Here is a 21,850-nt window from a genome sequence, read left to right as displayed (position 1 = left end):
ATGTTGTATAGATAGGCCATACTTGTATAATAATCTCTGTGATGAGTTATCTTCTCAAATAGACAAACAAAAATTATAATTGCCACATACAACCGCCTAATAAAATCTATTATATAGACTGGAAAAAATAAGGTAATCTGAAGAACAAAAACAGACATTAAAATGTTAATAGAATAATAAGTTCAATCCCCCTAGTAATTGCAGGACATAAAAGATCTTTGATTTATCATGAACTGGAAAAAAATATATTTGAGAGGACTTCAAAGAGAAAGCGGTGTCTGACTACAAAGTAGGCAAACCTTAAAGCTAAAAGGAATTTTCAGTTCTCCATATACTTGCCACTTTGAAAAGCCCTCTTTAAAGATATGTATTATTTAAAAATCAATCCAACCAGGCAGATTTTCAAAAGCCAGTTCTCTTTCTGATAGGTAAGAATGTTATCTATGTCAGAAGTTTTTTTTCTTTTCTTGTTTTGTGTTCTTACTTCTTTTATTAAGTACTGATTTGTCTGTACTATCCATGTAACTTTTCATTTACTGAAGACTTTTCTTAAAGACAATATTTTAAAGTATTTTTCATGGTTTTTGTGACTGTGTCGATTAGAAATAAGGATAACTCAGATTGGAATATGATAGCACATAGAGCAGAGAAAGAATGCAATGCTGCCCTACTTTTGAAGTATATACAATGGCCACTGCACATTAGTTGCAAACCTTAGGGCACAACATTGATCAGCAGACCAGTTATTTTTAGAAGTCCCTTCCTTCTGCCACTAAAAACTGGTTAACAGTTTTTAATTTTTAAAATCTGAGAGAGAGATAAAACAGATTGATACACATTATAATAAAATATGAACCACTATGATAAAATAGTGATATCAGGCTATGCATATGACCCAAAAGCCATAGCCAGGAGAGGGATTACAAGGGCCCAACATTTAAATTAATTTCCTAGCTCTGTCAAATCCTGCATAGTTTACTCTTCGCAAGTTCTGTGCTCTGAACTGCAGATATGCATTTCTGGAGAGTATCTAGGGTCAGAGGGCATGGCACTCTATAAAAATCTAAATAAGATAGCATACTGTCTTATCCACTCATGTCTCCTTCTTGCCCACCTCTGCTTGGAGTACTCATGCCTGGAATAAAAGTAATTCGGGTAATGGCAGTAGGGGTTTATGCAGGATGTCTGAGGTCTGCCAGAATATGGATTCAAATGAACTCTGCCTTAGCTGCCAACAAGAGGGAAGGTAGTGAAAAGATAGGGGGCTCCCTGGAGCAATAAAAGAGAGCTGCTTATCAGATGGAAAAGAGATGGTTCTCCTGGATTTTAGCCACACAAACAGCTCTGGGGAAGGGAGCTGAACCAGAAGTACAGCACTGAGCAGTTAAGGCTGAAGCTGCATGTTTGTTTGTTAGGGTACATCTACACAGCAGGGCTAAAGAAGAAATAAGCTACACAACTTCAGCCATGTCAATTGCGTAGCTTAAATCGAAATAGCTTATGTCAGCTTTTGGTGCTGTCTACACAGCTGGAAGTCTGAGAGAGCACTCTTCCTCTGACTCCCCTTACTCCTTGTAAAATGAGGGTTACAGGAGTCAGAGTAGAAAGTCCTCCAGCTTGACATTATTTTGACATTATGCCAAAATAACTGCTTGTAATCTAAACGCAGATTATGTAATTTGGAAGAACATCAGTTATTCCAAAATAACACTGCTGTGTAGATGTACCCTTAATGTCCTGATCAGAGTCCTGTGAGGCTTTTAGGGGAAATCGGTATCAATGGCTTGATATCAAACCTAACCACTTAGGTTGGCTGTTCACATGTCTATGATGATATATTGGATTAAGGGTTTTTTTTTTTTTACACTTATAATCAGGCAGGTCAAAGCCAGTTCTCTTTGCAAAAAAGCAAGAAATAGTTCTTTTTTCCCCCAGCCAAACCAAAGAGGGCTGAATAGCAAAGTTTGAGGCTTACAATCTTAGCAGCTCTAACAACTATTGCTGCTGGCTGTGGATTGACATGATTTGAGAGTAAATCCGGCAAGGTATGAGTACAGTTATGTAGTTTAAAGGTAGTTATTTTTCCTAAAAGGTAAACGATAGTTTCATTTATCAATAAAGCTAGAGAAGACTTTGTAGTAAAATAAACTACAGTTTGATGCAAGTTGATCCTGCAAAGAAAGCTTTTATTTTAAATTTTCTGTTAGGAGGGAGATTGCCTGTAATGTTTTTTACATTTTTTTACCATTGAAAATTTACTTCTGCTGGAGGGCCAGACAAATTAGTTAACTTATTTTGTAAATCAGTTCTCAACTTTAATACTATTTTAAACACATTTGTAAAATCTACACAGAGAGATAATTGTATGATTTATCAAAGATATACTTGAAAAATGTATGAGTGGAATACATAAATAATCCAGTTGAACATTTGGTTAGAAAACTACCCAGAACATTAGCCTGAATTGGCAAAGGTTACTACCAAAGATCCTGGGCCAACTAACTGTACATATCATGGAATACAAGGAATACAATAAATCTATACTTTTCACAACTCATGGGACGCTAAATATATCTGGCCTGGATGTTTGTGTGGTGAGAGAATGCAAAGTGCTCTTTCCTGCAAATATTTCTTGAGGAAAAAAACCACACAGAACTGACATACTGCCTTTGCTTACACTGTGCTAATGAAAATGCTAAGCCAGCTTTGACCATCAAAAGAAATACAATTTATCTAAAAGTCTTATTTTATTATATAAAGATCTGTTGATCTATAGTTCAGAGATATTACCCGATGTTGCCCGGGTCCTTCAGGGCAGGGGGATGATGGTGTGGGGGGTACAGGAGATAGGTTAGGGCCTTGAGGATGTGAGGGGGCAGAGCAGGAGGCTGGGGGTGTGTGAGAATGAGGGTTGGGGGGTGAGGTGAGGCTCAGGGCAGGAATTCCCATCCAGTGGAACTTTTTACTCCCAGGTGCCAGGGACCTTCTCTCTCCCCAGCCCTCTTGGCCGCCAGACACTTTTTAACTCCCCCCCATCATCAAGCCTCCTGGCCACCAGGGGACTTTTCTTTCCTGCCTCCAGCCTGGTGGCAGGCAAGATGGCAGAGTCCCAGCCCTGCTGGCCTCTCTCTCGATGGTGCGGCTGCCCCCAGTGGTATCTATGCAGTAGAAGCCCTCCCCTGCTGATGCGCTGCCCTCAGTGGCCACTCTCAGTATTGCGTCTCTCGTCCCTTTGCCCCACCCTTTGCATGTTATGGAAAATAGCCCCGTTCCCAACACTTCCAGTTTTCTTGGCATAATCAAACCCTGACCTTGCTTTAAGTTAGGATAAGGAAAAGCTGGTGGTCCTAGATCTTTAGGTGTGGTAGCAGGGACAGTTATACTCTAGAATAATCACAAGGGGACAGCTACTTTGGGTCCTGCCATGTTGATGGGGTAGGTTTTCTAGCTTTTCCCACAGCTTGTCTGGAGTAGGAAGATTAGAATTTTGCAATGTAATACTCAATACTTGTGGCAGATGTCTAGTGCAGGTACGTGGTATGGAAGATATATGGTTATCAAATAAAATGGAATGGAAAAGGATTTGAAGGAAAGTATCCCTTATGGGAGCAGAGTAAAGTTGGGGCTCCTGTGTCTTGTCAGCCAGGAGCAAAACCTCATTTTATTCCTGGTCCCTTTAAAGATGAGGGGGAGGGTTTGGAGCTCCTACATCTGAATTAGTGGGGACCTGATCCCTTGCTCCCTGCACTAACCAATCTGTTGCCAGGAACACTGAGATATTATAAATAAATAAAGCTGAGGCCTAAATTAAACAACATCTTTGGCCTCCTGTGTTTCTTCAGACATGGACAATGTGAGAAAGGCATCTGCTTCCAGTGAATGAATACATTTTCATTTGTGCTAACATGATTAGAACTATTTGGACCACATATTTGTCAGCTTATCTAAGAAGAAACATTTCTTACACTAAATATTAACATATGCTAAGATGTTAATTACAACAGTAGCAATGTATGAACACTGAACTCCTTAATTATGCCCAAACAAAGTGAAGAAACCTATGAAAATAAGGTGCAAAATGTACACAGTTTCTCATTCACCAATTCTCTATTTCTAGGACTTTAAAGAAAAAAAATAAAAAAGTTGCTATGGAATGAATGAGATGTTGAAATATATCCTGGATTAATGGCCCACTTAACCCTGTTACAGTCTATTGTGTCAATGCAAGCTTCTAGAGACGCTTAATTCAGAGATTAATAAAAGGGATGCAGTGGAGCCCTCCTTCTCTACTGTAGTTGTAGGGTCTTTAATCCACAGATTATGGTCTAAACTGGCCTTAGCCAGTTTCTTCATATCTGTCATGTCTTTCAATCATTCATGACAGAATTGGAATTAAATTTGGTAACCTATGATATATCATCAGTTTAATTTTAAAAATAAACAGAATGTTCAGCATTAGATAGGGTAGGGATGACAAAATTAGCAGCAAGCCATGCACATGTGAGGGACCCGTGATGGCATCTGGTCTTATGTAATATGAGCAATAAGTATGCCTGCAGAAATACTACTATAGAAATTATGGGTTGTGGAAGTGGGTGGACTAGAAATTCATGAGGTATGAGGATGGATAGCTTTAATATTAGATATATTTTTAATATTAGCTATTTTTTCTTGTATACACACTCAGCATTTGGACCTCTTAATCTTGCATCAAAATCTGAATCATAATTAAGCTCAAAAAGAGATATGATTAGAGGTAACAGAACACATTCACTTCAGATAGTGAGAACTCTTGTTCCTTATTCTGTCAGGAGTCTTAGGAAAAAGAGAGAAGCCCCACAATACAAACAAAACCTCGGTGTGGCCATTTTTGTATTCTTGATTTCATTATGATGTACAAAAATGCCCCAGAATCAGGGGGGAGGTATTTTTTGTTTCTGCATTTCAGATGGAAGTAAACTGCCTGCTCACAGTAAAACACACTTTGTGCAGTAGTTTTCTGTTACACTGTAAACATTTTGCTAACTACTCACATATCTATATGTGCACATTATAGAAGTAGTTTAGGCTTGTAGAATGGATTTATCAGTAAACGTTAGTAGACTGAGTGGATAAAATATTTAAAATTACAGAAGTAGATTTTGTGTTGCAACTCATTTGAGAAGTAGCACAGAACATAAAGATCAGGAGGAGTGAGGGCAAAGGTGGTTTTATGATGGATTCTGAGCTTCTCTAGTTAGCTCACTGGCATCTAAATTAAGGTTTAGTTAATAGCAACCCTACCTGTGCTGTCAGTGAGCTATCCCCGTATCACTGAAGGATACAAGCAAATCTCTGCCATAGCCCATTTACCAGGGCCTATATTAGGGATAATGAAGAGCTGTATACATGAAGAAATCTTATGCTGCTCTAGTACCAGATGGGAGTTCAGCCCTGGCACAGTGTGCCCCAGGCTCTTGAATTTCTGATGATTGCTGTATGTGGCTCAGAGGATCAATAAGTTTGGCCACCCCAATATAGAGGTCTGAAAAGGGGCCACAATCTGGGCTAAGGGAATAATGGAGGGAAAAGACAGCAGCCAGCCAGTTATAACTGGCACATTAGTCCTAAAAGAGAAATCATAGAATAAACTCACATTTGGATTAGTTGAGACACTAATATAGATATCTGTACGGTTAACATACTTTGATATTTTAATAGCCCATTTTATATACATTGTATGTCCTCAGAACTAAGTTTTAATTAAAAAATTAGTTACCAAGATTAAAAAAATTTGGGGGCATTTTGAGACTGTTGTTTATGCTTCTTGATATTGATAATAGGTGGTTTCAACATACTGGATTCTTTGCAAGAACTTTTCAAAGATTTTTTTCTCTATAAACATCTAATCCCATGACAGGTAAAATATAAAATGTTAAATCACAATTTCTTCTATCAGTTTTCTTGGAAAAAAAGATTCCACAGTGATATATTGGACTGTTTGGATTATAAAGCATTGTAATGCTAACACAAGAAAGGAAAATTAGTGGAATCAAAAAGCCTTAAGGTCCTTTTAAGACATAGCAAAAGATTTAAAATACAACCAACTCTCATCCACCTTGCAGAAATGCTCAGTTTGTAAACCAAGTCTTCACTTTTTTTGACATTTTAAAAGCTACTATATTCAGCCTCTCTGAATGTCAAACTCAGTCTTGATTCACAATGTCTTTAGAGCCTAATACTGCAAGGTGCTATGAGTCTCCTGGGAAGTGCTAAGCACTCTCAACTTATGACATGTAGTGCCAAAGAAGACTCTAAATGACATAAAACTGGCCTGAAAGCAGGGGGAGGAACCAGTATGGAAGATGGCATGACTAGCAGAAAAGGTAAAAACAGACTTGTGCAGAACCTTGAAGAGAGGATGAGATACCTAGATGCCAAATACACATGTACATTGACAGACTTTTGCTCAAAATAAAGAGAAGTCTGTTAGACAACAAACCTCTTGATGTTCTTGATGGAGACAAAGGGTACGTCTAGACTACAGGCTTTTGTCGACAGAAGTTTTGTTGACAGTATCTGTCAACAAAACTTCTGTCGACAAAGAGCATCTAGACTACATTCAGTTCTGTCGACAAAGCAAGCTGCTTTGTCGACAAAACCCTGTAGTCTAGACACAACCCTACATGCAATAACACCTTCTGTCAACAGAACTCTGTCGACAAAAGGTGTTATGCCTCGTAAAATGAGGTTTACCAGCGTCGACAAAACTGCTGAGTTCTGTCGACGTTATGTCGACAGAACTCAGCGGTAGTGTAGACGCAGGTATAGTTTTGTCGACAAAAGTGAACTTTTGTCGACAAAACTCTGTAGTCTAGAGACACCCAAACTTATGAACATATAAAGCAAAACAAGTATGGAGGGACTTTAACGATTTAATAACTGTGAAGAATACGGGAGTTTTCTGGATTAATGGTATTACTTTTATCTGTAGATTTAGTGATTATTGTGTTGCTGGATAAATGGTTACATCGGTCTTAGTTAGCTTTGGTTTGCTGAGAGCTCTCCTGCTGGCAATATTAGCTACAGCTGGTTTTTTAGCATCATTTATGTCAGCAGGAAAACATCTCCTGCCAACATAGCACAGTTCACACTGTTGCTTTTGTGGGTGAATCTTATGTTGGTCAGTGATGTGTTTTTTCAAACTCCCGACTAACAAAATTTTTGCGGATAAAAGTCTAGTGAAGACAAAGGCTAAGAGTGAGATGAATGCAGGATTCCACCCTGGGAGACAGGGCTGGCCCACAACATTTTGGCACTTGAGGCGGAGAGCTCAAATGACGCCCCCATGCCACCTTTTCTCCTGGCTGCCTGTTATGTCTCTTGTGCCCTCCTTCCTCCAGCACAGCACTCTACCATCTCTGTGCATCTAGAGCAGGGAGAATATATATGCACCAGCAGAAGACACAATTTTTTCTACACCCTAGGTCCTAGTGGTGCCCCCCGCCTCACAGTCTGGCACCTGAGGCAGCCACCTCAGTTCGTCTCATGGTAAGGCCAGCCCTGCTGGGAGAAATACAGGGGTGTACTTAGCAGTTGGAAGCAGGTGCTCAAAGGAGAGCCTGAGTGAGGGGTCAAAAGTATGGCTCACCCTGGAACCTTTTTTGTAGGACAAGCCAGTACTGTTTTTGGTTTTTCACTTAAAAGGATTAGTGTATTTGTGGTTTTATGTAAGGAAATAATGGCTTGTCAGAATAACACTGCAGCTGACTATCATATCTTTAGAAGAAAAAACTTAACATGAATGGCAACAAAGATACACCAGGAGGTTTGAGGAAGAAGGAGAATGAATCTTCTTTTGTCAAGATATGGAATTGCTTATTGGTTTTGGCAGCAGCCTCACACAGGAAAAAGTGATCCTGTAAAGTGGGAAAACATTCTGACTAGAACAGTGGACAGTCAGCACTGTTAAAAATCAAGCCCTTAGTGTTTTTGTGTATCATTTTACAAACATATAAAATGATAATAATGTTCACCATAATTACTTCCCAAGAATGTTGTGATGATTAGTTGTATGCACAGCTCTTTGAAAACATAAAGCACAGTAAACGCTAACTAATAATTTTTACGCAGCACTCAAAATAGGCAGCACTATAAGGCAGCACTCAAATAAATCAGAGAAATATTTTCTTTAAAATTACAAGAAATTCCTTCATTCACTTCTGTTTTCTCAAGTCTCTATATTAATACAAGGAAAATCTCATGCAACACACCAGGAAACATTCCAGCCAGTGCCAGAGATATACATATTGGATGCACCACACTTGTCTGCAGACTAAATCAGGGATTAAGCAAAAGCACAAGTCATTACAGTAGTACATAGAGGATAAGAGAAACTTGTGATTGAAAAATCATGAACCAGAATTATAATCAGCTGAGAAGTCAAACTGACATAGAGCAGATAAATAATAAACCAAGGTTGAAGGAAAGCTGTGGTTATCAAAAACCTAGGATCCATATTAAAGTACAAAAGTGATGTTTTTTCTGCAATTCAGGGTATGTCTACACTACAGAGTTTTGTTGGAAAAACAGCCATTTTTCCAACAAAATCTGAGTTACGTCCACACTGCAATTGCATTCTTCAGAAAGTAAAGCAAAAGAACAGAGGGGTTTTTCTGGTATTGGTAATCCTCTTTCTATGAGGAAGAAGTCTCGGAAAAAGGCATGTGTGGATGGGGAAGAGGGAGTTCTTTCGAAAGAAGAGGAATGAGGAAGAAGCACAAGTGCCCTGGTTGCCACTCCATCCATTGTAATCACAACTTAACACAAGATAGCATCTATTCAGTGTGGACGCTATCTTTTTGAAAAAGCAGATTGCTTTTTCAATGTGCTTTTGTGTGTGAAAGAAGCCTGCAGTTTAGACATAGCCTCACACATTTAATTCTCTGTATCAATAATGGGAGTAGCATCTATGCAGAAAATGGAAAATACAGTACATGTGTAAAGGTAGAAGTAAAGCTGTGGTAGAGTGAATAGATCATCCCAAGCAACATTAATAATAGTGTGAGTGTGAGAGTGTGTGTGTGTGTGTGTGTGTGTGTAAAATAAAACTTACTGTAACCATGGAGAACAAAGGCTGTATTGCAATATGCTACACCAGATTTGGTCACAACATAGGGCTAAAATTAGGACAGTCTCTCTTCCCAATTGAAATGTAAATCTTTGTGGTACCCAAAAAATTATCTGACAGCAGAAGGAAAATCACCATCCACATGGTCCATTGACATCCCCAGAACTAGGAGTCTTGAGTAGTCTGAGAGCAACAGCTACAGGACTCAAATATAAATCAGTTGTCATACCAAGGAAAACAAACACGATTCCAGAGTCTACTCACACCTCAAAGTAAGCACCAATAGCAGTGTCAAGCCTAGCCCATCGACTCCATTGACTAGCACAAAGCATATAAAACAGCCACTAAGACACTACTATCACTTACTTGTGATGCTTAATAGAAGAGCCTTTGGTGATGTCAGATGGGTTTAGCAGGGGTTAGCTTTCTGATGGAGACATCTTCCCCATACATATACCCTTCCCTCGTGTATTTGTGTGTTTCTAACAGCCTATATATAAGACTAATACCTTCCACTCTATTTCCTAAAAGAAAACGCAAAGCAATACCTTCTCCAGTTTAAGAATCACTTCCAGGACAGCCTGCTGCAAATAAAATAAAATAAAATAAAATAAAATAAAATAAAATAAAATAAAATAAAATAAAAAAGAGATGCTAGACAGGAAACTCTTGGCATCTGAAAAACTTAAAAAAAAAATACAAACTGATCTGACTGCAGGCAAAAACTGAGATACCATAGGATTGAACTACAAGGTTTGGTAGTAATCATAAATAGAAACATTACAATCAATTATTTTAAGGTTGTGTTTAGAACAGTGTCTTAAAGAAATACTGTACCCACTGTGTGTAGTCTGGTAGTGTGAAAGTTTTCAGAATGAGCTGTCAGTGTAGCTAAGAACAACCTGTAAACAACATTAAACATTATGGAGTCAGAGTTTTAAATAGTTTTTCTTAATAAACACAGTTTTCACACACATTTCCAGAATCCCGCACAATCACTAACTTTGCCCAAACTAAATCAATCTGCCTAAATTATCTCTTCCATAGGATATTTTCTAGTAGTTTGTGTTTAATTGGATCAGGTACGTGTCAAGTCTGAAACTGTAGGTTTTCATTGTGCAAAATTTTCCTAGAACATTTTGAAGCATCATATCTCAAAAACACTTTGGGCTGGAAACTTCACATTGTTTAATCCTATAATTCCTAAAGGCTGAAGTTTGCGTCTTCATTTGTGTATGCGTGAGTGTGCGTGCAGTTACCATGTTACAGCATATAGCAAACTTATGAGACCACAATGGTGTTTACAACTGAGAACTTTTGTTATTTTAAGATAAATTCTGAACAGAACCAGCAGGGTACATGAGAGTTTGAAGACATAAAGCCTTTACATAACTTAATCCCCAATTGCCTTGTTGCCTGTGGCAGGCTATAAGCCCATATCCTCAGCCATTTGTTCTAGTAGTTCTCTGGCAAAGTTGGGAAAATTTCATCAGAAATTCTGATGAGGGTACCTTGCAGAATATATAAGATCTACTGGAGTTTTTAAGCTAACACCTTCCATTTACCAATAGAACAAATATTTATCCCTCTCAAGCTTGTGTTCCTACATCATATTCACATATCCTCTATATACAGTCATCCAACACCAACCACTATCTACCACTGCTCTAAGAAGAGCAAATCCAACACATTTTGGACACAATTAAATATACACTTCACTCTTTTCTATGTGAGTCTGTTAAAAAAATATTTTCTCTCTTGGGCTATGTCTAGACTGCAGTTCTTTTCTGGGATACCTGCAGTATCCCAGAAAAGCAACACCATGTCCAAGAAGCGCGTCCGCTTTTTTGGATTTTTTTTTGAAAAAGCAGATGTGCTCTTTTGCCATCCCTGTTAACCTTGTTTTATGGGGAAGAAGGGATGTGTCGAAAGAGGACTTACTTCCAAAATCTGGTGCTGTGTAGACGTACCAAATTTCAGAAAAGCCTCTTTCGACAGTAATGTGGAGAAAGATACGCAATTTGATACGCAACTTTTTCCTACTTACCCTTGCAGTCTAGAAGTAGCCTCAGTTTGATTTGATGACCCAAATCCCCAAGCACGTCATTCTAAAAAGAAGACTTCTCAGGCTAGTAGTTAGGTTTTTACCGTGCTAATTTCACAAAGAGGACTAAGGAGAGTTAACTTGTATCTATAGTATAAAAATTTAATAGTTAATTAATCCAAGGGTGTAAGTGGTTGCAATTGACACAGGCACTAACAGTACATCATATGTATTGTAGATAACATGACATTGCTATGGTAACAGAGTTTTGACTGGAGGAACTTCAGTTTTTCAAATATTTTCTCCCAGAACGTTTAATCTTAAGATTTCTGAGCTATCAATGTTTCTGCTAATTTATATTTTAGGAAGTAGACAATCCTAATCAGTTTTGTCTGAAGTAATTAGTAAGTCTTCATAGACTAAAAATATTTTTCTCTAATTTTTTTTTTTTTAAATTAGGAATGACTTTGCTAAGCCTGATTTTGGAAGTGGCCGTTCTATGAAAACTGATGTTATTTGTGCCAATAACACCTGGTTTGAGGATGGTGCTGGGGTATAGCCACGAGATAGGCATCCGGGGCCCCCAAGGCAGCAGTGTGCATATTCAGAAGCAGAAACATAGATACCTGGGATACTTTCAGAGTGGAAATTTAGGCACAGAATGAGTTTAGGCATCAATAGCTGCAGCAGAGCAGGGGTTTTCATTACCCCTAAATCTGAGATTTAGGCACAGATGTGTCTTTGTTGATATGAGCCCCAGAGAACTTTTCACATCAGTTTTCTATGGTGGTTGACTAGTCACCTCAGTCACAAGGGACTGATTCTGATCCCTGATTGAATTACTGATACCTTTTAAACAGGGCAATGAAGAGCAAGTAGTTAGTGTTCTTGTTCACCCATCAGCTTATGTATTCATACAAGCAAGTACTTTCCCCCAAACTTTAAACAAAACAAACAGTTGCAAAAATATTTGCAAAGAGAAAATAAAAAGGGACATAAAATATGTCTGATGAAATGCATCCTAGAATACTCAAGGAGCTGATAGAGGAGGTATCTGAGCCTCTAGCTATCATCTTTGGAAAATCATGGGAAACAGGAGAGATTTCAGAAGATAATGGAACAAGTAATTAAGGAAATCATCTGTAAATACTTGGAATGTGGCAAGGTGATAGGGAACAGCCAACATGGATTTGTAAAGAACAAATCATGTCAAACCAATCTGATAGCTTTCTTTAATAGGATAACGAGTCTTGTGGATCAGGGAGAAGGGGTGGATGAGGTATACCTAGACTTTAGTAAGTCTTATCAATTCTTATCAATAAACTAGGTAAATACAACTTAGATGGGGCTACTATAAGGTGGGTGCATAACTGGCTGGATAACCGTACTCAGAGAGTAGTTATTAATGGTTCACAATCCTGCTGGAAAGGCATAATAAGTGGGGTTCCGCAGTGGTCTGTTTTGGGACCGACTCTGTTCAATATCTTCATCAACGATTTAGATATTGGTGTAGAGAGTACGCTTATTAAGTTTGCAGATGATACCAATCTAGGAGGGGTTGTGACTAATCTGGAGGATAGGGTAATAATTCAAAATGACCTGGACAAATTGGAGAAATGGTCTGAGGTAAATAGGATGAAGTTTAATAAAGACAATCCAAAGTGTTCCACTTAGGAAGGAACAATCAGTTTCACACATACAGAATGGGAAGCGACTGTCTGGGAAGGAGTACAGCAGAAAGGGATCTAGGGGTTATAGTGGACCACAAGTTGAATATGAGTCAGCAGTGTGATGCTGTTGCAAAGAAAGCAAACATGATTCTGGGATGCATTAACAGGTGTGTTGTGAGCAAGACACAAGAAGTCATTCTTCCGCTCTACTCTGCGCTAGTTAGGCTTCAGTTTGAGTATTGTGTCCAGTTCTGGGCACCGCATTTCAAGAAAGATGTGGAGAAATTGGAGAGGGTCCAGAGAAGAGCAACGAGAATGATTAAAGGTCTAGAGAACATGACCTATGAGGGAAGACTGAAGGAATTGGGTTTGTTTAGTTTAGAAAAGAGAAGACTGAGGGGGGACGTGATAGCAGTTTTCATATATCTAACAGGGTTTCATAAGGAGGAGGGAGAAAACTTGTTCATCTTGGCCTCTGAGGATAGAACAAGAAGCAATGGGCTTAAACTGCAGCAAGAGAGGTTTAGGTTGGACATTAGGAAAAAGTTCCTAACTATCAGGGTAGTCAGACACTGGAATAAATTGCCCAGGGAGGTTCCGGAAATCTCCATCTCTGGAGATATTTAAGAGTAGGTTAGATAAATGTCTATCAGGGATGGTCTAGACAGTATTTGGTCCTGCCGTAAGGGCAGGGGACTGGACTCGATGACCTCTCGAGGTCCCTTCTAGTCCTAGTATTCTATGATTCTATGCCCAAATTAAACAAGTATTTGGAAACTGAACCTTTTGTATCCAATGAGACACAATATCTGTACCTTGGTCAGCAATAATAGCTTTGGCAGACTCCATCTTGAAAAAGATCTTAATCAGTTCTTGCTTTATGTGTAACATTTATGAGTCCATAGTCAACAGTCAGAGAAGAACATATTCAGGACATTACTTATATCAAAATACATAATAATTTCACATTTTAAGTATTTTTAAAAGCTGTATTTTAAATATGTTAAGTACTAGTATCCTTTGAAAATGTCACTACAGGCAGTCCCCGGGTTACGTACAAGATAGGGACTGTAGGTTTGTTCTTAAGTTGAATCTGTATGTAAGTCGGAACTGGCATCAGTTTCAGCAGCGGCTGAATCTGGATCAGTTTCAACAGCGGCTGAATCTGGACACCAGTTCCACTTACATACAGATTCAACTTAAGAACCCCAGGCATCCCCAAGTCAGCTGCTGCTGAAACTGATCAGCAGCTGATTCCAGGAAGCCCAGGGCAGAGCAACTCTGCCTCGGGCTTCCTGTAGTCAGCCGCTGGTCAGTTTCAGCAGCGGCTGACTTGGGGACGCCTGGGGCAGAGCAGCTCGGGTGCTGCTGGGTTGGTCCAGTAGCGCGGCCGCTCCTCGGCGCTACTGGACCAACCCAGCAGCACCCCAGCTGCTCTGCCCCAGGCGTCCTGATTCAGCCACTGCTGAAACTGATCAGCAGCGGCTGAATCAGGACACCTAAGGCAGAGCAGCTGGGGTACTGCCGGGTTGGTCCAGTAGCTCCAAGGAGCGGTGCTGCGGGACCAACCGGCAGCGCCCCACCTGCTCTACCACAGGCCCCCGGCTTTGCTCCACGTCTCCCTGGTCTGCTGGGGGGGGCACTAGCTGCGTCCCCCCCCAGCAGACCAGGGAGATGCGGAGCAAAGCGGCGGAGGACCCGGGCCGGACCGCGGCACTTCCAGATCAGCGCCGCGGTCCGGCCCGGGTCCTCCGCGGCTTTGCTCAGCATCTCCCTGGTCTGCAGACCAGAGAGACGCTGAGCAAAGCCACGGAGGACCCGGGCCGGACCCGCGGCTCTTCCAGATCAGCTGGAAACACCGCGGGTCCGGCATGGGTCCTCCGCCGCTTTGCAGACCAGGGAGACGCTGAGCAAAGCGGCGGAGGACCTGGGGCCGGACCCACGGCCGCTTCCAGATCAGCTGGAAGCGGCCGCGGGGTCGGCCGGGTCCTCCACTGCATTGCTCCCCGTCTCCCTGGTCTGCTGGCTCCCCCAGCAGACCAGGGAGACGGGGAGCAGCTTTTCTCGCCCCGGAGGAGGCGGGCGGCGGGACCAGGCGTCCCGCCGCTCCAGTCCTCCGGGGCGAGAAATCCCCGTTCGTAACTGCGGATCCAACATAAGTCGGATCCGCGTAATTCGGGGACTGCCTGTATACACATTGCTTTGTGTGTGGTATTTTTGACCCTACATTTAGAGCTTATTGGATAAGTACTATTTTTAAAACAAACAAGTCACTTCCATCATCCAGAGTGGTATTAAAGTAACAGTCTCAGTCACCTATGGTGATGTTAATAATTGGCAATCAGTGCAAAGCTCACAAAACTCCAGTGCATCAGAATATATCCTTGTCTATTAGAATTTCTCCAGGGTCTTAGCAGTAGATAACTTTCCCCCTACATGCTTTTTGTACCACTCACTGTCCAGTAACTTCTCTAGTTTTATGATTATTCCATAACTGGAACAACCTACATTTTTCTGATATCTTGATATACTTCAGTATCTCTGCCAGGCTCACTACACTGAATTATACATAAGACCTTTCCGTTCTTATTTAACCTGGCAAAATAACTAAGTAATTCTGTGAAAATCTGTTTTCTAGTTACAAAATCCTTACCTAAGTCATTTCTCACAATCACCCTCTAGTCAATCAAGGATGCTAAAATGCACTGTATGGCTCAAGGAACTGGGATATATGGAAGATTCTGTGTAAATCCGGAATATCTCCCTAAATTCAATGGTATCTAGGATTTACAGTGCGGTCTGCATCACAAAACTGCCATCATGTTGATATTAATTGATGATTTTTGTTGGCATACACTAGAGAAACTAAAAGAATGAGGATGGGAAAACCCTCTCATTCCTAATAATAGCCTCTTCGGAACAGGGTAAAAGCTATGGAGATCAGCTGTTTGTTATTTTGAGGGATGCCCTTTTCTAGTGCCAAATGTCCTGCATCATGACAATGTAGGACAGTCTGATATTTTTTGCAATAATCACACAAAGAATCACATACTGTTATAAAGTGTATGATTTTACTCCATGAATAAGATACTCTTAATCACTGTTCTCTGAAAAGAAATGTCGCAATATGTTTTTCACACAGCTGTCAGTTGATTCCTTGCAATGTGATGTACTTGTGCTTTTATTATTTTATAGTGTTCTGTGATATAATAAAACTGATGTAATCTCCAAGACACAAATAGATCACATAAGATTAACAGCACAGTTGCCCTATGTCAGGATATTAGGCAATGGTCCCTAGTCTACAAACAGTAATCAATCACATCAAGAATTGCAACTTGAATGTAATCTTCTCTCTCTTTTTTGGCTTTATTACTTTATTTCTTTTCAGTGTCTGTTGTCTGAGACAATGAACTAGCCATTGCTTTCTTCATTTAGATCAAAGGTTCAAAATATGACACATGCTGTTTCACATATTACTAAATGGAACAAATTAGTCACATGCAGACACCCTAGGCATAGGCCAAGCACTTGGAAGCCGTTTCCACAACAGAACTTGTGCCATTTTGCTCCCAAACACAAAACTCTGTTTAACAAACTCAGCAGCAGTTCCACCAGCACACTAAAGAAAAGGAATGCTTATGCATCTGCATAAGTCTGACATTCATTTCAGTAACGGCCAGTAATGCACATACATACAAGTAAGTTTGTCATGTACTCTCCTCCAATTAAAGCAAAGCACATCCTCAAAGAGTAATAATTTACAATACTCCAACCCAGAGCCCAGCGCTGATTTTAGTGAGGGTGATTGTACAATTATCAAGCATTCAGTACAGCATTTTATTACTTAAAGTTTTAGTTCTGTTGGGTTGAGGGAAGTTTATTTTGTTCACTTTTGGCAGATTTGATATTATTTATTAAGGATAGGTATTAATAGGTTCAGGCAATAATAATACTTAACATTTGTACTGTTCATCTTCCAGGCTATGATCTCTATTTCTATAGCATTTAATACATACTATCCATCATTTAATAAATACAGGCTGAATAGATATGCAAAACTGTGTCTAAATCAAACATTTTCCTATCCGTCTACCCTATTTGTACGGCTCTCATCACCATTATTATATCTGAGCATTTTGAAGATCTTATCCTCACAAAATCCTGTGGAGACAAATAATCTCCATTTAATGATGGAAAACTGGGGCATAGGATAAATAAAATTACAGTACTTGGGAAACCCAGGCTCAATTCTCAGGTCCTCCACAGACCTCCTTTGAGACCTTTGTGCCTCAGTTTGCAGTCTATGAAAATGGGAATAATAATTCCTCTTCTCAGCAAAGTGTTGTGAAGATAAATACATCAAAGATTGTGAAATGCATTGAGATCTACTGATGAAAAGCACTATGTAAGAACTACACAGAGGGGCCGACAGCCACCATGGGCCCCGGGGCAAGCTGTATGTGTGGGGGAAGAGGGGTGGAAGGAGCAAGGCCAGGCCAGCCAATCTTCAGCTCTGCCCCAACCGTGGTGTGCCTCCCCACTCCTCAGAGCCATGTGGAGTGGTGCTCTGGCAGTGATTCTGTCCTGGATCCCTTTGAATCACAGTATCTCAGGCAATTGGCCCCTTTTCTCCCTGGAATAGCATATCACTACAGGTTGAATCTCTGTTAACCAGTAATCTCTTGTCCGGCAACATCTGTGGTCTGGAAGCACCATGGATATTCCCAGGACCAGAGTCCCAGTGGAGTGCTGGTGCCCAGGAGCCCTAGGGGCAGGCAAAGCTGTGGGCAGCAAGCTGTCAGGGGGGCCAGGAGTCCAACTCCCCACAACTGGGCTACTGGGAGCACCTCAACTGGGCTTCCTGGTGAAGCCGGGAGCCTAGCATGCGCCAGCTGGGCTGTTTGGCAGGGCCTGGAGTGCCCCAGTGGGACTGCCCTGGAGGCTAGGAGCCTGGTGAAGCTTGGCAGGGCCTGGAGTGCCTTGACAGGGCTGCCCAGCACTCCATAGCAGGGCTGCGCAGCATGCCCCAGCTGGTCTACCCTATGTGGAAGGCAGGAGGGGATGGGGACCAGCAAGGCAGTGGGGCCTATGGCAGGTTCAGAGCTGGGGGGGGGGGGGAGGGAGGCTAGCATCAGGGGTGCAACTAGGGTAAATTTTTAGGCTCAATTATTACCACATCTCAGTGAGTGTCAACTCTGATGGTGACAAAACAAATACCTCAGTACTTTTTACTTGTGTAACTCCTTCCACCAGAAGAACCTCAAAGTGCTCTACAAATGAGCAAAGAGCTTTACTTAATTATCCCTCCCATAACCTGTACAATAAGGTAAGTAAATATAATTATCTTTATTTTAAAGATAAGGGCAAAGAGCAGTAAAATTATTTGCCCAAAGTCACACAGAAAATCAAAGACAGAAGCAGGAATATAATTCAGAATTATATCCACTGTACTCTATAATCCTGACAGCATATCCAGGTTCTCGTATGATGCTTTCACACAACATTATGATGAGACCAATATAAATACCTATGTTAGGATAGATATCACGGGTTGAGATTTTCAAAGCTGTCTAGCGGGTTAGGATGCACATTAATTTGATTGAGTATTGGGCAGCCAAATCCTCTCAGCAGCTTCAAAAAAAAAAAAAAAAAAAAATCAAGGCTCATGAACAGAAGTTATTCTCATAGGGTACATCTACACAGCAACATTATTTCAAAATAACTAGCGTTATTTTGAAACAACTTAGTCTGCCTCTAGACAGCAGGCAGTTATTTTGAAATAATGTCAAAATACTGTCAAGCTGGAGGACTTCTTATTCCAACTCCTTTAGCCCTCATGTATGAGGAGTAAGGGAAGTTGGAGGAAGAGTGCTCTATTTTGAAATAAGTGCTGTACAGATGCTCCCAATTTCAAAATAAGCTACGCAATTGACATAGCTCAATTTGAGTAGTTTATTTCAAGTTAAGCCCTGCCGTGTAGACGCACCCATTGTGTGAAATCCTGGTCCAATTAACATCGATGGGGCTAGGATTTCACTCAATGCATTTTTACTTGTCTGAAGTTAGTGAACACTAGAATTGCCACAGGAGAGCCTTACATGATTTGTAAACCAAATACGCTGAATAACTTTTAGCAAGCATCTAAATCAAACCTTTTAAGTTTGGGTAATCACATTTGTTTATGGGGAAAAATGCGTCAGACCTCTGCTATTTGTTTTATATAGCTTACTATAAGCAAGGCTTTGGATAGGTCTGATTTAAGATAAAGGCCATAGGCCAGATTCAGACCTGATGTAAGTGAATCAATGTAGTAGGATTTGGTGAATTTATCTCCATGATTCAATGCATGTTTCCCCTTCAGTGATTTATTAAAAACAGAGGTACAAAACAATGTTACTATCACTCTCCCATACAAACAGGTAAATAAATTCACTAGCTAATGCCTATTGGAAAAAGTAGCTATACCTTAAACCCAGGACTCGGAATCTAAATGAACAGAAGCTGTAATATCTTCTTTGGGGGCAGTTCCACAGCAACTGATTTATTGTTCACCACTGACTGTCATATCCCAGCTAGTATTAGTTGCTAGGCAGGATGAGCTTCCTAGGCAAGACTTGCTCATAAATGCATTATGACACAATGGCAGGTGTCAAGACATCACTTATATGCAGTGGCCTCCCATTTGACTTTTCATTGTGTATGCTATTTCATGACGTATTTCTCAAGCCCAGCAAACAAAGATATAAATTATACTGTCATATAAGTTGTTACACAGAAATTTGTTTGTATTATGGTAAGGAAAATAAGAAACCTCTCATGCTGTATGTAGAAGATGCTCTTCTGGAAATAATTTTGATGCAATATTACTGTCAATAGGAGTAACATTAATTTGCCAATCACCTATAACACTCAAATAAACCAGAGAATGAAACATGTCAGTCATTTTAGAACCCAATTCACAACTTTCTTCTGGAGTGTGGAATTAGCTCACTGATAGTTACCATGTAAGACCTTTGCTTCCAATAGGATTTCTCTTGGAAGAAGGTACCTGTACTACTTGAAGAGTGGGCAGCAAAGGCATTTAGTGTATAAACCCTATGGGCCAAAGAATTTAGGGTTAGATCCAAAGTTTTTTAGGTCAGTGCAATTCTTTAAATTGACTTCCATAGCATTTGGATCATACCCTTATTGTATACTGACATAGTTCCACCAACTTCCATGGTGCTCATCCACATAAAGTCAGGCCAGCTTACATATCCATACTTACAGTACTATCTAAAATATATATTCATAAAAGACCCAGCTGTACTTGTTGAAGAGTTGAAATATGCATCATTTCAGGCTTCCTCATCTGCTGCTGTGTCCTTGTTTGCGTCTTTATTACACATTTAAAATCCAGTGCCATAAGTTTGGATCTTGGAGGGTGATTAGCTGCCTGCTATTGTAAATTTTACTGAATATTGATCTAAATAGACAACTGTCAAAATAGAAATATTTAACTGTTTGTGCGTTGGTGCAGTTCATTTACCCTCCCTAAGTATGGGCTACCAGAAAGCTTTTGCTATTTTGTCTTTGGGCTGTTTTGATCCTATGAGCCAGTGCACAGGTCTTTTAGGCTACATCTGCACTGTGGAGCTATTTGGAGATACCAGAAGTATCCTGAAATAGCTATTCTGTGTCTTTAAAGCTGCCTGTTATTTTGAAATAGATTTCAAAGTAATGGGTGCACTATTCTGTAGGCTCTGTAATCCTCATTCCATGAGGTCTAAGGGACATTTCAGAATAGTGCTTTATTTTTAAATTTGGCATTGCATAGACAGCGCCAAATTTCAAAAGAAGCTATTTTGAAATTACCTCGAAATAAGCTATGCAATTTGTGTAGCACAAATTGTGTAGCTTATTTTGAGGTAGGGGTGCAGAGTAGATGCACCCTCGATGATTCCAAAGCTTTGTTGCCACCCTTGTGGTATGTCAGGAAAAACTATACCAGTGTCAAGGGGAGGACAGGATGCTGGACTAGGTGAACCTGAGGTCTGATTCAGTATGGCAGTTCCTATGTTCCCAAGATGTTTTTATTCAAAAAATAGTTTGGAGGTGTTTTAATTAATAATCTAATAATATTCAAATGAATAATTGTGAAAGGGTTTGTGATCATTGGGTGAATTACCTCTGATGTCATAATCACAACAAAATAACAAAAGAGAGATGAGGTAAAGGAATTACTTTAAAGGCATAGTTTTATCACTCAATACAATGAGATTTTCATAGGACAACAACAGGAAGGGATCAGGTGGAGAATGGAAAAGAGGGGGAAATGGACAGAATAGAGAGGGGGAAAGGGAAATTAACTGAAACCTATTGTTCTGTATGAGGATAACTGGGTTCTCTGATGTCACAATTCCATGAACCAACAATGAGGTTTTCAATAGGCAGCCACAATATACCTTCCCAATGGAGGATAAGATAGAGCAGCTTTGATCATTATTGGCTGCCAACTAGTTTGAAAGCAAACTTAGCAAATTGGGCTTGACTGATTTTACCTGCATGGGTGAAAAGAAAAAAACAACCCCCCTGGGGTGAGATTGGGCTGTCTCCTTACCTATAAGCAATTCTTTTGCATTATGACTTTGTGATCCATTTGTGATAGACCTACCCTCCCCCATGCTTCATGAAATGGACTTATGGACACAAATATGAATAATTCAAAGATGCTTGGGACAAATTGCCTCGTGTAACCTATCAATCCCAATGTGTTAATCTGCTGGGTCTGTATATCTTGTTTTGATGTATGTATCACTCTTCCATGTAAAGTTAGACATATGGAGTATGGAATGGTTTAGGGGTTTAAATGTGCAAAAGAAAGCCATCAAGGGTGTTTCCAGTGCTGGGATGCCTCAATGTCTTGGCAATCATATATAAACAGCCTCTTTTGTCCTTTAAATTTTAGCAGTGGTTGGTCTGAGGGAGTCATGTGACCTTCCTACCTGGCTAGTCCCCGCTAGTTAACTTCCCAGGTAAGGGTGG

General features: G+C 40.2%; 1 long non-coding RNA gene across 1 annotated transcript in view; it reads right to left on the bottom strand.

Moving 5' to 3' along the window:
- LOC112544165 (uncharacterized) overlaps positions 1–19,442 on the bottom strand; it is a 36,892-nt gene extending 17,450 nt beyond the window's left edge. Inside the window, exons 1-2 of the long non-coding RNA XR_003087476.2 lie at positions 19,292–19,442; positions 9,951–10,011 (exon numbers count right to left, since the gene is read on the bottom strand). This is a non-coding gene — a long non-coding RNA (uncharacterized LOC112544165). The remainder of the gene's footprint in view (positions 1–9,950; positions 10,012–19,291) is intronic.
- Between the last annotated feature and the right edge of the window lie 2,408 nt (positions 19,443–21,850).

Source organism: Pelodiscus sinensis, chromosome 7 (assembly GCF_049634645.1).
Source record: "Pelodiscus sinensis isolate JC-2024 chromosome 7, ASM4963464v1, whole genome shotgun sequence".
Taxonomy (NCBI): Eukaryota; Metazoa; Chordata; order Testudines; family Trionychidae; genus Pelodiscus; species Pelodiscus sinensis.
Note: the sequence above shows the minus strand (reverse complement) of the source record. Positions and strands in the feature narration are given on the sequence as shown.